At 36.2% G+C, this 14,055-nt stretch overlaps 1 protein-coding gene across 3 annotated transcripts in view; it reads right to left on the bottom strand.

Annotated features, from left to right (window-relative positions):
* edil3a (EGF-like repeats and discoidin I-like domains 3a) overlaps positions 1-14,055 on the bottom strand; it is a 205,158-nt gene that overhangs the window by 48,038 nt on the left and 143,065 nt on the right. The gene's annotated exons all lie outside the window — the stretch shown is intronic.

Here is a 14,055-nt window from a genome sequence, read left to right as displayed (position 1 = left end):
TGATTGCGAAGGCTTTGTTGAAGAATTTCTTGCTCTATCATCTTCATCTTCACTTTCAAGTTTTCAGTATTATTTGCTGTGTATTGTTGACAAAAAACCTTTATCTGGACTTTTCCCAGATCCCACCATTGACTTAGAGATGAATAACTATACCTCTCTCTTCTCTCCAAGACTTCCAGAAAAGACCAAAAGAGTGCACAAAGATGTGATCTTGAAGTAATGTATTATTAAAGTGCCACTTATAGGATTTAGGTGACAAGACAGACATAGACATAAATATAATGATGATCTGATATAGATGTAGGGGAGATACGATTACTAAAAAATCTTCCTTTATTGCATTCCTCAATATAAAAACGATCCAGTCTGGCCGCAGAAACCTTATTTGAATTAATTTTCAGCCATGTATATAGTTTAACTTGAGGATAAACATCCCTCCCCAAATCTACAAGACTATGTCTATTAATTAAAGATTTAAGAACATCTGTTGAACCAAAATGAGGTTCTTCATGATTCCTATCCAATTTATGATCTACCGTACAATTAAAATCACCACTTATAACAACAATCTTATCATCTGAACACTTCAACAATTCTTCAGAAAGTTTCAGAAAAAAATCACAGCGCTCGCTTCCTATATTAGGAGCATAGATATTACAAAAAGAAAAACTATTATTGCCTATTATTACATCAGCTCTAAGAAGGCGTCCTGGTATTATTTCTAAGAAAACTGAATTATCTTTAACACGCTTTGAGAATAAAAACGCGACACCAGCACTCACGTTCGTACCATGACTAAGACTAATACTGCCCTCCCATTCATTTATCCAATCTGTCTCATTACAGGCATCAGTATGAGTCTCTTGCAACAAAATTACATCTGCTTTTTTAAGTTGTAAATACTTAAATAAAGTCACTCTCTTTCGTACATCCCTACATCCATTTATATTTAAGGATCCGATATTAAAGGATACCATCAGGATGAAAAAAGAGAAAATGAATAAATGCCAATATAGATGTAATTTCCAATACATAATAGGCTACCTCTTTAAGGACTTTTCTTTACTCTTTTTCTGACAGCACTTACAAACTTTTTTAAACGATAACGCTTAGGCTGATCTAATTCCTCAAGTTTTGCTTTCTTCATAGCCATAGCAGAGGAATCAATAAAAAGCTTCAAATCAGGAAAATACATTTCAATCTTTGGTTTTCTCTGTTTTTTTGTAGCATTCAAGAAATCATCCAGCTGTTCCAAACTATAATACCGGATCCTCTTTAATCACCCAACAGTACTTTCCTGAGAATTGAATTCATCCAATTCATCAGTGATTAAGTCTGAACACTCACTATCCGGATCACTGTCAACATCCTGTGATATTGGTTCAGCATCATTTTGGGACATATCCCTATTTGATGCCTACACCTCATTCAAGACATCCCTCACTTTAGACCCATCTTGTTCTCCAGATTGTTCTACCTCCTCCACAATCTCTACAGGGTCATTCGTTCCACTCTGTCTAGCATCAGGAATGATCGCATCCGTTTCTGTAATCTCAATATTGCCACCCTGAGGCAACTGTTCTCTCATTTCAGTAGACGCGTCAATTTCCGCATTCAATTCAACTGCAGCGCTTTCTGTAGTCGGTTTAACCAACTCATTATTCTCCAAAACAATTGAATCTTGCACTGAACCATTCTTTGCGCTTTGAGCCTCTTTAACCACAGGACAACCTGTTTTAATATGGCCATATTTTCCGCAAACAAAGCATTTCATAGTCTCAGTAGTGATAAAGATTGTATAGTCCTTACCAAACACTGTCAATTTAACAGACACATCAAGCATTTCAAATTCAGCGCTTAATATCATCAGAGCCTGACGTCTGAAAGACATGACATGTTTCAACTCCGGATTTTTCAGTCCTAGAGGAATCATTCTAATCTGTCCAACCGATTTTCCATAACGAGCTAAGATAGACTCGAGCGCTTTATCAGAAATAAACGGAGGTACGTTTGACAACATCACTCTTTTAGAAAGACTAGACAAATGTAAAATTGGAACAAATACATCCTGAACAGTCAAACCACACTCCACCAATTGACTAACCATTTCGATTTCCTTCAGAAAAACGACAATTGCTTTATTCATTCTTGAAGTGGACATTATGTTTTGTGCACCTATTTCTCGACCAATAGCGACCAAAACACTCTCAATAGACACTGACTCATCTGACGGCATGCACTTGCACGCGTGCCGAGCAGACAAACAGGAAAAACCATCGGAATTTGAGCCCATCTTTATCAGATAAACTGACAAAAATAGCCACTATAACACCTTCTCCTCTAGCTTACAGCAATATTCAAAATAAATAAATAAATAAATAAACTCACTCAGCAACTCCACACACTCCTTGCTCACGTGCTCCCCACAATCACGCCGCACATGCGCACAGAGAGAGAGAGAGAGAGATAGAGAGAGAGAGAGAGAGAGAGAGAGAGAGAGAGAGAGAGAGAGAGAGAGAGAGAGAGAGAGAGAGAGAGAGAGAGAGAGAGAGAGAGAGAGAGAGAGAGAAGCACTAATGTCTTTCTTGCTTGGCTTCATAACAGGGGGAGAGACCGAGAGCAATATGGAAATGAGCACACACTGATGCTCAACTCACTGTGTTCCTCCTGTCTGAATGCATAAACATGTATAAATGCATTCACTTGTGCACATATGGCACAACCCCATCCATCACACTCTACATATGTACACATAAACCACCGTTGAGCAAAGAAGGGATCTGCATGTAATGAGCCTTTCAAAATAACTCCCACAGTATTTCTCAGCGTAACTCCTCTGTCCAACTAATGAAAAAACCATGAAGACCCGAGACTGAGTTAAGGCATTTAGTCTGCCTTCAAACAGCAAGTGAAAGCAGTCAGTCAAGTTTTTGTTTTCCCCAGAGGTAAAAAGCTGTCTGAGAGGCTCCTGAGGGACGGGGCGTGGAGCGAAGCCGAGTGCTCAGAGTGTGGAAGGGAATGGGAAGACAGCTCAAGCTCGAAGACAGACAGCCATGAAATGGGGGAAAAGTAATAGTCATAATACAGGGTTTAAAATGATTTGTTATCGCTGAGTGGGGAGCGTGTGTGCGTGCGCGTTGCTTCACAGTCAGCTACACTTGATGACAGCTAATTCACCATCCTAGTGTGTGTGAGCAATGGGCTGGGATTTTGAGGGGCCACACAAATCACTAGCTGAATTCGTTCTCCTAGCCTTTAAGTCTCTCTGAAGATGTATCAGAAACTCACTAAACCACTGACAGCGGCTATACAGCGCACGCTGGGAGAATACGTCAAGTTTTTGAAAGACCAATCACTTTCTGAATTTCTATGAAAAATCTTGTAGTTTGACGTGTTTGCAGGCTTGTACAGTAATTAGAAATAATTGTAACTGTATTTTGCATATCACTCGCAGACGTGTACTTGTGTTACTCATGGAGAGATTTTCACCATAGAAGGGTATATCGCACAAGTTGAGTATTTTAATTAGGTGTTAATTAGTTAATTAGCTGTTAAGGTATTAGTTAGTTAAGGTGTTAAATATTAATTAGGACTGGGAGCTATGGTGATATATACCATACGGTGATAGAAATGTGTCAAATGTGAATACATAGTTTAAAAAAAAAAGTAAAAAAAAAACAAATAGCATATATATATGTTAATACACCCCCCACCCAAAAAAAAAAAAAAGAAAAGTTATTTATATCTTTTGCTGTAGTGTGTCAATAATCCAGTGAGATTTCTGTATGCACAAGGAGTCTGACAACAGCTGGTATGATCTGATCTCACCATCATCGAGTCCGTCTGTGATTACATGAAGAAACAGAAAAAACTGAGAAAGACTAAATCCAGAAGAACTGCGGAAACGTCTCCAAGATGCTTGAAGAAACCTTCCTGCAAAGCTACAGTACTGTGAAAAGTATTTTACTTGTGTTAAAATGCTGTAAAGTGAGAATGCTTTCAAAAATAAAATCACAAATTTAATTTATTTAAGATTTAACTTCTATTAACTAATTCAAATCAATATATGGTGTAACGACCCTTTGCGTTTAAAACAGCTTTTGTCCAGGTATACTTGCACATATTTTTTCAGGTAGCTTTGCAGGAAGGTTTCTTCAAGCATCTTGGAGACGTTTCCGCAGTTCTTCTGGATTTAGTCTTTCTCAGTTTTTTCTGTTTCTTCATGTAATCACAGACGGACTCGATGATGGTGAGATCAGATCATACCAGCTGTTGTCAGACTCCTTGTGCATACAGAAAAATCTCACTGGATTATTACAATTAATGGCAAAAAGTATGTTTGGAAATGTAAACTGATATTTCCTACTGACACACTACAGCAAAAGATATAAATAACTGACTTAAAACCATTTTTTGGGGGGTGGGGATATTAACATGCGACTTTTGCACAGTACTGTGCAAAACACATATACACACACACACACACACACAATTAATACTATGTGGATACATAAAATGCATATTTAAACAAAATAAATAAACTAGACCGATAAAAACAGAAGCAAACAAAAAGAGTAAAAGCAAAACAATTTAAAAAGGAGGAAATAAATAATAATAATAACAATTCAATGCAACTGAAACATTTTGCTCAAAAGCTAACACAGAAAGACAACTTGACTAAAATGTTAAAGGTACAACATGTAAGAATTTTGTAATAAAATATCCAAAAATCACTTGCACAGAGTGATATATTTGTGCAGTTGTGTACTTACAATATTCCAAAAGTTCCCAAAGATTTTTAATTTCAGAGAAATTCCAATTTTAAATAATGGCTCATCCCTGGTCATTGTCACTGTCATTGATGTAATATCCACGTTATCCCTGGTTTCTGCTCGTACTGCCATAGTAACCATGGTGACAGACATGGACAACTGCATAACGTCTAGCGGGCCGCTCATGCTGTTGTTGTTTCGTTCAAACATTACGGACCATCGCAAGCAGACTTTGGGACACAAGGAGAAATAAAACGAGGATCAATATCAGCGTGCCGTTTTCGAGATGGCGAGAGGTCCACGTCCGTGACAAACTTCAATTTGATAGAGACGCGCAAATGTACATAAAACTAATCAATGTTATTTAGCTCAACATGATGAAATGTTAGAATATGATCAGTATGTTATTCTAATGTTGATCTAGCTTACTGCTAGTCTCATACAGATAAACTAACACATAGAATAACATTATAACTTTCAACACACTCAAATGCAGTTTAGTGTGATAGTGTAGACCAAGTAAAGCAGCACTGCATTACCTCACAAGTTTAATTTGTCTAATAAACTGACCTGTGTGAGTATTAATTCAGCACTTAAGGGTAAGTTAGTTCGGTAGAATGAAATGTCCTTATTCCTTTATATCCGCGGGACTCGCGTATGGCGCTGATATCTGTCTCTCATTAGCAATAACGACCTGCTTCATACCACAGTCATTTTAAAAACATCAATGTATTCACTCATCCATAAACATTATTAGATCCTTCAGCATGACGACAAGTTCCATAATTCCACTTATGCGTCATCAACCGACACCTTTGTTATTGTAAGAGGTTAGCGACCCCTAGCAGCGAAAAAAAAAACAAAAAAAAAACATTGTAGCTTTAATAGTTAGACCTTGTCTAATTTTGCTAAATGTTTTGTAAAAGGACCTCTAACCTATTCTGATGCCAGATTTATAATTAATATGCTCTGAATTAACTTATATTTTGTGTTTTGTCCAACACACCATAAAAAAGATAAAATAATGAAATAAGAGAAAGGAACTATACTTAGTTAACTATACCTATATACTTAATACTTGGAAATTGTTTAATTTTGCAAAAGGTTTTGTAAAAGGACCTCTAACCTATTATGATGCCAGTTTCATAAAAACATTGCTCTGAATAAACTTATATTTTGCTTTTTGTCCAACACACCATAAAAAAGATAACATAATGAAATGAGAGTAAGTATCTTTTATTTGTAAAATACTTAATTTGCAAGATTATCGAAAAATAATCATCGTCACACGGTTATTTCATATTTAATTGAAAAAAAGAAGGAAAAAAAGAAAAAAAAAAGAAAAAAAGGAACTATGTGATATAAAATTACTCCTACCATGATAGAATATTCTGGTCACACAGCCCACCAATAATGTTAATTATACACCAATTAATCTCAATCTATCCTTTCATAGACTTGCATAAGACAAAAACAGGGGTGACCAATTAAAGCTGTGTGACTAAAAGGCCATGACTGGCTGATACTTCATTCTCATAATGGCCACAGATGCTGGAGTCACTTTGTCTAATGGAGACACACACTGGCACCATGTGTGGAGGGGCCATTGGAAACATCTGGCACGGCAATATTTGTCAGTTTTGCGGAAATTGATTCTGATGTGGCTGTAATTCCCAGAGGCTGTTTATTAGCCTGACACCCAATCACACAAGAGTCGTTTACCAATCATGATCTCAATTCTCCAGCCACTGACAGGGTTTTTAAGTTTTTAAGGTGGGGGTGGGAGAATGAGAGTCCTCGCAGACATAAACAGACACAAACACCACTACGGACTCTACTGATTCCAGTATACACATCATATCTCATAATCTCCCTTCATGCACATATTAGAAGTCAGTTTAAAGGTACATTATGTAACTTATTTTGTTCAAAATGATCACAATTTAAACAATGACTCAAAACCTTATCAATCCTTCTTTCAAAACGTGTTTTTATCTTGACCCTGATTCACTATATTATTATAAGTGTGTATATTTATATTATATTTGCTCCGGCTACTTTGACATGAGTATGGTGTGGGAGTGGTATAGGTTAGTTGTCACAACGAGTGAGAAAGGTTGACATGGATAAGCTAAATATCAAACTTCCGGTTAATCACTTGTTTAAAAAAAAAAAAAAAAAAAAAAAAAAAAAACCTTACAGAGGAGAGTCTACTGGCAAAAAGTGAACGCAACAAAGCTAAAAACACAAAAACAAAACATTTTCTGAATTTGAAATGTTGTAAATGCGATGCGGGGATGGTGTTTTTATTACTCAACATGTGAGTAAGGTATTTCATTGAACAGATAAATTGCCATATGTAGCTCTCCAACATAGTTTATTGTTAAGCATTATCTATTGTGAAGGGCCACTTCATTATGGTTGTTGTAGTGCTGTGCTGGAGTTTATTTTCAAGGAAGTACCGTGTCTATTAATGGGTAAAGCTACAGTAACGTCTTCAGCTAGACAGCTTGAGATCATTTCCATCTAAACTTCCATCTCTTAAGCCCAGTAGTGAATGTTTTATGACCAGTAGGAGAGCAATATTTATTTTGCACAGTCATGCAGAGCTGAAGCACAACCAAAAAAATGTTCTTCTGCAAAATGCATGCAGAGGGCCAAAAGTCATGTACCTTTAATAATTTTTAAAACATTTCCCACCTCCTGTAAATAGTCTGTAAATTACAGGTGTTGAGTTTATTTCATTCTTTCTTTCTTTCTTTCTTTCTTATTTGATAATATGCACATAAACTGAAAATATAAGAGTTTTTGAATACTTCATTATTGTACATGAATATTGTTTCCATTGTCACTCTATATGGTTTCAATCAATCAATCAATCAATCAATCAATCAATCAATCAATCAATCAATCAATCAATCAATCAGTAAGATTTTGGGCCAGCGAGATTAAAAGTGCCCCTATTATGCTATTTTAAAGTTTCCTAATATTGTTTTGGAGTCTCCTACAACAGGTTTACATGCATCAACGGTCAAAAAACTCATAAAATACATCACCACATTTTCAATGATTCTCAAACGACTCGTCAGATAAATCTCTCTAAATCCATCCTTTCCATGAGCTACTCTGCTCTGATTGGCCAGACAGCTCAGTCTGTTGTGATTGGTCTACCGCGTACAGTGTGCGTGTCGAAAACAAAAACGCCCATTGCCATAACGTCAGCTCTGCGTGTCCTGAGGCTTACTACACCATAAGCGAAACAGTAACGAACGATGACGTAGATTTTGATGAAACATTGGAAGAACTATTCATTCAACCCGAACCTCCATCGCAAGTATGACTCGAGCAGGACATTTCTCAGGGATACGCTACTTAGTTTGAGGTACATTCTGAGAATTTGCAACTGTAATTCCTCACCATCAGCATTAGCAAGTGCATGTCCATCAAGAAACCGATTATTTTACTTGTACTAATTTATTTACAGAGTATTTTTCTAATATACTGCGGTGAACACATAGAAACTGTATAAATAACAGTGCATGTATGCAGTGTTAGCTGAGTTCTAGCGTGAATGACTGATGTAACATAAACGTTGGTAAAACAAATCTTGCTCCATTCTTAATCTTTCCTCAAAGTAGTGAGAACGACATACAATCTGCATTAATAGACACAGTTATAGGTAATAGTGGCCCACAACTGATTAGCAGGAGTATTTCAGTAAGACAGTAAGAATGTGAGTTAGCCAGAAGCAGGAGACCTACATAATATAAAATCAAAACTAAGTATTTTGAACACCATCTTTCAAGAGCAAGCGGTTTGCAAATCCTGCATTGAACTCTGAGATTTGAGAAGCAGTCTTCAGTAAAATAAAGGAAACACAGCAAAAGTTTAGGATTATACTGCTGTGGTATCATGGTAAAGATTAACTTTAACCACTGATTCCTCACATGCTTGTCCTTGGGCAGTGAAAAAAAACCGGCTTTACCTTCACATTGTAGAGCACAGCGTCTTCTTGACATGATGCTATCCAGTATCCACAGGAATCAGCTGCAGTGTTTGAGGTTCAAGTTTTCCCTGGTGCAGGGCTTGAAGTGAAAAAAAATCCTGAGCCTGAACTTTCTGTGGCTCAACCAGGACTTTTACCAAGCCCGTTTCAGTCATGAAAACGGGTCAGGGGTGAAAAAGGTGAGAAGGATATTACTCCTTTAGGGGGGTCCGGGGGCATGATCCACTGGGAAGAAAATTTTGAAAATTCCATATTTTAAAGCATCAATCTGATGCATTTTGAGATGCATTTTTTTTTTTTGCTAAACTTGGGAAAGCTGGATAAACTTAACTTCAGCCATGAGTCAAAAATATTATGGCCTCCTTACTTAGTATTATGCAAGCCATTTCTTGGCAGCCTGTCACTGGGTCTAACATCTACAGTATATGAGGCACAATGTGGTAAGGGCACCACAAATAGCTTAATGCAAAACCCCCACAAGATATGGTGGACATACTGTAACTCGTCTACTCTCCCATCGTGATTGACAGCCAATACAATGTTATGTAATTCAGATTTGTATACATTTCATTGGCAAAGATAACCTAAAACATACAATACAGTGGTCTCCAGCACAGTGGCGGAGCCAGAGTTTTTTTTTAAAGGGGTGGCACTACCCAGAGTGAGGTGTTGAGGCAACTCGAGGCGGCAGGGGGTGAGGTTGGTTCTTGACCACTTTTAATAAGCCAAACCAAATTTTTAAATAACTGTCAACTACATGTTTTGGGCTTGGTCCACTGTTTTGGAAGCACAGCTCTATAAAATCTTATATAGTCCTGGCCTACATCTCTACACTGCAAGTCTGAAGGGCATCTAAACTGTTCATATTGATACAATAATAAACAATATGTCCTACTTCTCATGTAGTCTCATTAGCATATTGTAGCTGTACTGGACAGCAACAAATTGCAGCTACATCATCCTCTATTGACGAGGTTTGCCAAATCGGGTTACACAAAGAGCAAGTCGAAGAGCCCATATACTGTAGAAGAGCAAGTTTTTCACAGTCTATAGGACTGTCACTCCAGTTCAACCCCAAACTAAGTAATATGATACTGTCACTGTTAGGGATGGGTATTGTTAAGTATTTATCGATACTACTCCTCTTATCGATACTCCTTATCGATCCGGTACTTTAATGGTACTTTAAAAGGAAAAAAAAAGTTAGATAGAGACTACTGTATAGGCAATGTAGCCTAGGCCTATATTTATTTTTTATTACACTTTTTATTACACATTTACTCTACATTTGGACCTAATTTATTTCCAATTTGTGCAAAGACATAATATATGGGAGGTAAAATACAAGTATAGACCAAAATGTGAAGTTAATATTTTTCAAAATTATCTAGTAAATAAAGGATTATTTACACCGCGTGTCTTTCCCGTGCACACCTGTCTCACTGAGCGCATGGCTGCAGAAGGGAGGCACGTAGCGGAGCGGGGATGGTCAGACACCGTGCTCTCGTGCGGGGTACCGGGGATGGACAGATCCGATGTAGCGAATTAATTCATGAGAGCGACAGAGCCTTTTAGTGCTTATTTTAGCGCCGATGATAAGCGCTGCAACGCAAGCATATAAACTCTACACTCACTGTGGATAAGTCGTAGAACTTGCTGCTCTTCGCCTCTTTATCCGATGACTCGTCTGGTCGATCATTAGCGTCCATTTTGCAAAACTTCTTTTGCATAATCCACAACAACAGGCCTGTCTTCCACCTGCCCTGCGCCCATCGCCGCTTCTTTTAGATATTTAAAGTTGTAAATAAGCCATTAACACTAGCTACAGCATCCACATAGTCATTGTTTTGGTTTCCGAGAGAAGCACGTTAGAGCGAGGCTGCGTGTGAGATGCATTCAGAGTAAGAAGTGCGGGAAAGGCGAGGTTTTTTTTCACAAATGCGCGGAAAATCGGGACAAATATATAACAGTCGAGTTCTCCAGCGGGTGGCAATAGTGGTGACAGGTAGGTTGAAGGAGACCGGTGTGTTATTCAAGTCAGATTAAAGTGCCTCCGACTGTAATTTGCAGCCTGATAAATAAATTTTGCCTGCGCCGGAGGCCGGACTTGCCCTCAAGCCAGAAATCCGGCCCCCCCGCCGGAATACTTTAAGCCCTGCTGGTGTCTGTGCGCACAATAAGTGGGCGGGCAATATGCTAATGTTTCGTCTTGACGTCACAACGAAATGGCTTATAACTAATTTGAAAAACGATTCATTTCATTGACTCAGAGTCGACTCTTACCTTTGAAAGACAATAACTTTATAAACGGTGAACTTTCAGATTTAAAACTTTGCAGGATGCTTTCGTTCACTTAGAGCTATGTTACACACTACATGAAAAGTCATTTTCAAAAATCCATAATAGGGGCCCTTTAAAAAATAATAATACTTGTATTCAGCAAGGATGCATTACATTTATCAAAAGTGACAGTACAGACTTTTACATTAATACAATATATATATATATATATATATATATATATATATATATATATATATATATATATATATATATATATATATACACATACATACACAATATATATATTAGGGCTGTCAAACGATTAATCGCGATTAATCGCATTAAAATAAAAGTTTGTTTTTACATAATATATGTGTGTGTATGGTGTATAATTATTTTCTGTATATAAATACACACACATGCATGTATATATTTAAGAAATATTTGCATGTATATACTGTGTATATATATTTATATTATATATAATTTATATTATATATAAATATTTTATATATAAATAACACATTTTTCTTAAATATATACATGCATGTGTGTGTATTTATATATAGAAAATAATTATACACCATACACACACATATATTATGTAAAAACAAACTTTTATTTTGGATGCGATTAATCGCGATTAATCGTTTGACAGCCCTAATATATATATATATATATATATATATATATATATATATATATATATATATAATATTAAAATAGTTATTTTAAACTGTAATACTATTTCATAATATTGCTGTTTTTTAAAACAGTATATTGTATGTGTGTGTGTAGTGTCCATACTGTATACAGAATATACACTATATATATTATGCTGCTGTCTTCCATCTAGACAGTGGTATGGCTTACAGCCCTGCTCATTACCTCTTAATGAACTATGACTCTTCTCACGCAGGAACATGCTTGCAGTTCCTCCAAAAGCGGTTTACCAGCCTATTAAGCCCATGCTATTATACAATCTGCTGAGTCACGCACAGTCATAATTATCCCAACTCAAACATTCAGGCTTTCTGCTGTGGTGAGGGCATTTTCAAAGATACTGTGATGTGCTACTTTTAACTGACAGTATCATCCCTAAGAGTGTCACTGGTGTCTGCAGGGATAATCTGCAGACAAAAAGGACACACTTCATGTTGTCTGTATGAGAAACATGCCGCAAAGCAGAAACTACTTTTAATGCTGTGTATTCAAACCTTTTTAATGTTGGATGAAAAGCAAATTTTTAGGCAATAATAATGCAACATAATCATGATTAAGAATTTATTTTTTTAGACTAATGTGCAATTAAAAGTTGAAAGAACAAGAGAGAAAGAAACAGAGAGAGCGATACCTCAAATTTAAATCAGCCAATGAAAGGTTGAGATTTGAAATCTCTATACTGTGAGACAGAGAGGCAGGTAGCCATAACCAGCACGGGCAAGTGAATAAACTGACTGTTTTTTTGTTAGTTTGTTTTTTTGTTTGTTTTTTGTATTCTGGGCTGCTCAAATAGGTTCAGTCTGGATCAAATTTGTGGACTGAAAAGTGACAAAGGCCACATACAGTAAGGGCCAGAGTTGCTCTAGTCCATCCAAACTGACAGCTGGTTCATACAGTCAAAGCTACCGGAACATACTAATAGTTTGAAAAGAAAGATTAATTTGTCACAGAAAATAATCATGACTCAATGCATATTATCATATTTCAGTTGCACAGTACCGTTCAAAAGTTTAGGGGTGTTAAGATATATATATATAAAAGTTATATATATGAAAGCAGTCTCTTATGCTCACCAAGGCTGCATTTATTTGATCAAAAATAGGCTACAGTAAAAACAGTAATATTGTGAAATTACAACTTTAAAGAACCGTTTTGTATTTTAAATGCAATTTATTTCTGTGATGTCAAAGCTGAATTTTCAGCTCCCTTACATCCAATTACTTTATTATGTATGTTCACCTAGGTATGGTTCCTAGGTGCCTAGGAACCATACCACCTAGGTTCACTTAGGTATGTACACCTAACTTGTGAAAATAGTACCAAAGCGAATTAAAAAAAAACTGTATTATAAAAAAAAAAACATTTGTGATGCTTAAATTATGTGGAAACTATTATTATTTTCAAGATTCTTTAATGAATAGAATGTTCAAAATGTTTCATGACAGCAACAAAACAGTGTTTAATTGAAATAGAAACCATATAGAAAAATACATATTTTGTAACATTATAAAAATATGTACTGACTTTTTGATGTATTTAATGCATGCTTGCATAATAAAAGTATTACTTTCTTAGAAACCCCCCAAAACCCCAAACATTTGAATGGTATTGTAAATTGGGTATGTTTTCACCTTTACAGTTTTTCTCAGTCGCTTTGGTGCATTTCTCACATCACTATTTACATTTGCACAACAGTTAGTTCAACCTCCACAACATTTAGTCATTTGCGCACATCATAGTAGCAGTTTCTCATTCCTTCCAACAAATTGCAAATGCTTTTGGACATGCATCAATTGCTTTCATACAAGTCTCTGCTGTTTTATTTATCATTTGCTTATGTCATGTCAGTCAAAATTAACTATACTTGTGAATGCTGAATAGTCATTCCATATAAAACTAATAGTCCTCATTTCATTGCTCGAGTCATTACATGCAAAAATGTTGAATTAGTTGTCAAAATCTGTCAAGCAAATTTTACACATTTTTTTTAATCTTTTTTTTTTCCTGAAAATGTCTCCTAAATTGAACAATTTGCATTTGAGCAATAGATGATATTCAGTTGTGCACAGCTCTACCCAAAGGGAGTTTATGTTTGTTGTAAATAAGGGTGTATTTTTTCTTTTGCACAATGCTGTGAACTAATTAGAATTGCAAAGAGCATATGCAGTACAAATGTGAAATATACATATTCAGTGTCTTGTACTCAGTTACCTCACTGTGTAACTTTACTGTATTTTTCAAATGGCTGTGCAAATAGTATATAGTGCTGTC

The sequence above is a fragment of the Squalius cephalus genome (assembly GCF_949319135.1).
Source record: "Squalius cephalus genome assembly, chromosome: 5".
Lineage (NCBI taxonomy): Eukaryota > Metazoa > Chordata > Actinopteri > Cypriniformes > Leuciscidae > Squalius > Squalius cephalus.
Note: the sequence above shows the minus strand (reverse complement) of the source record. Positions and strands in the feature narration are given on the sequence as shown.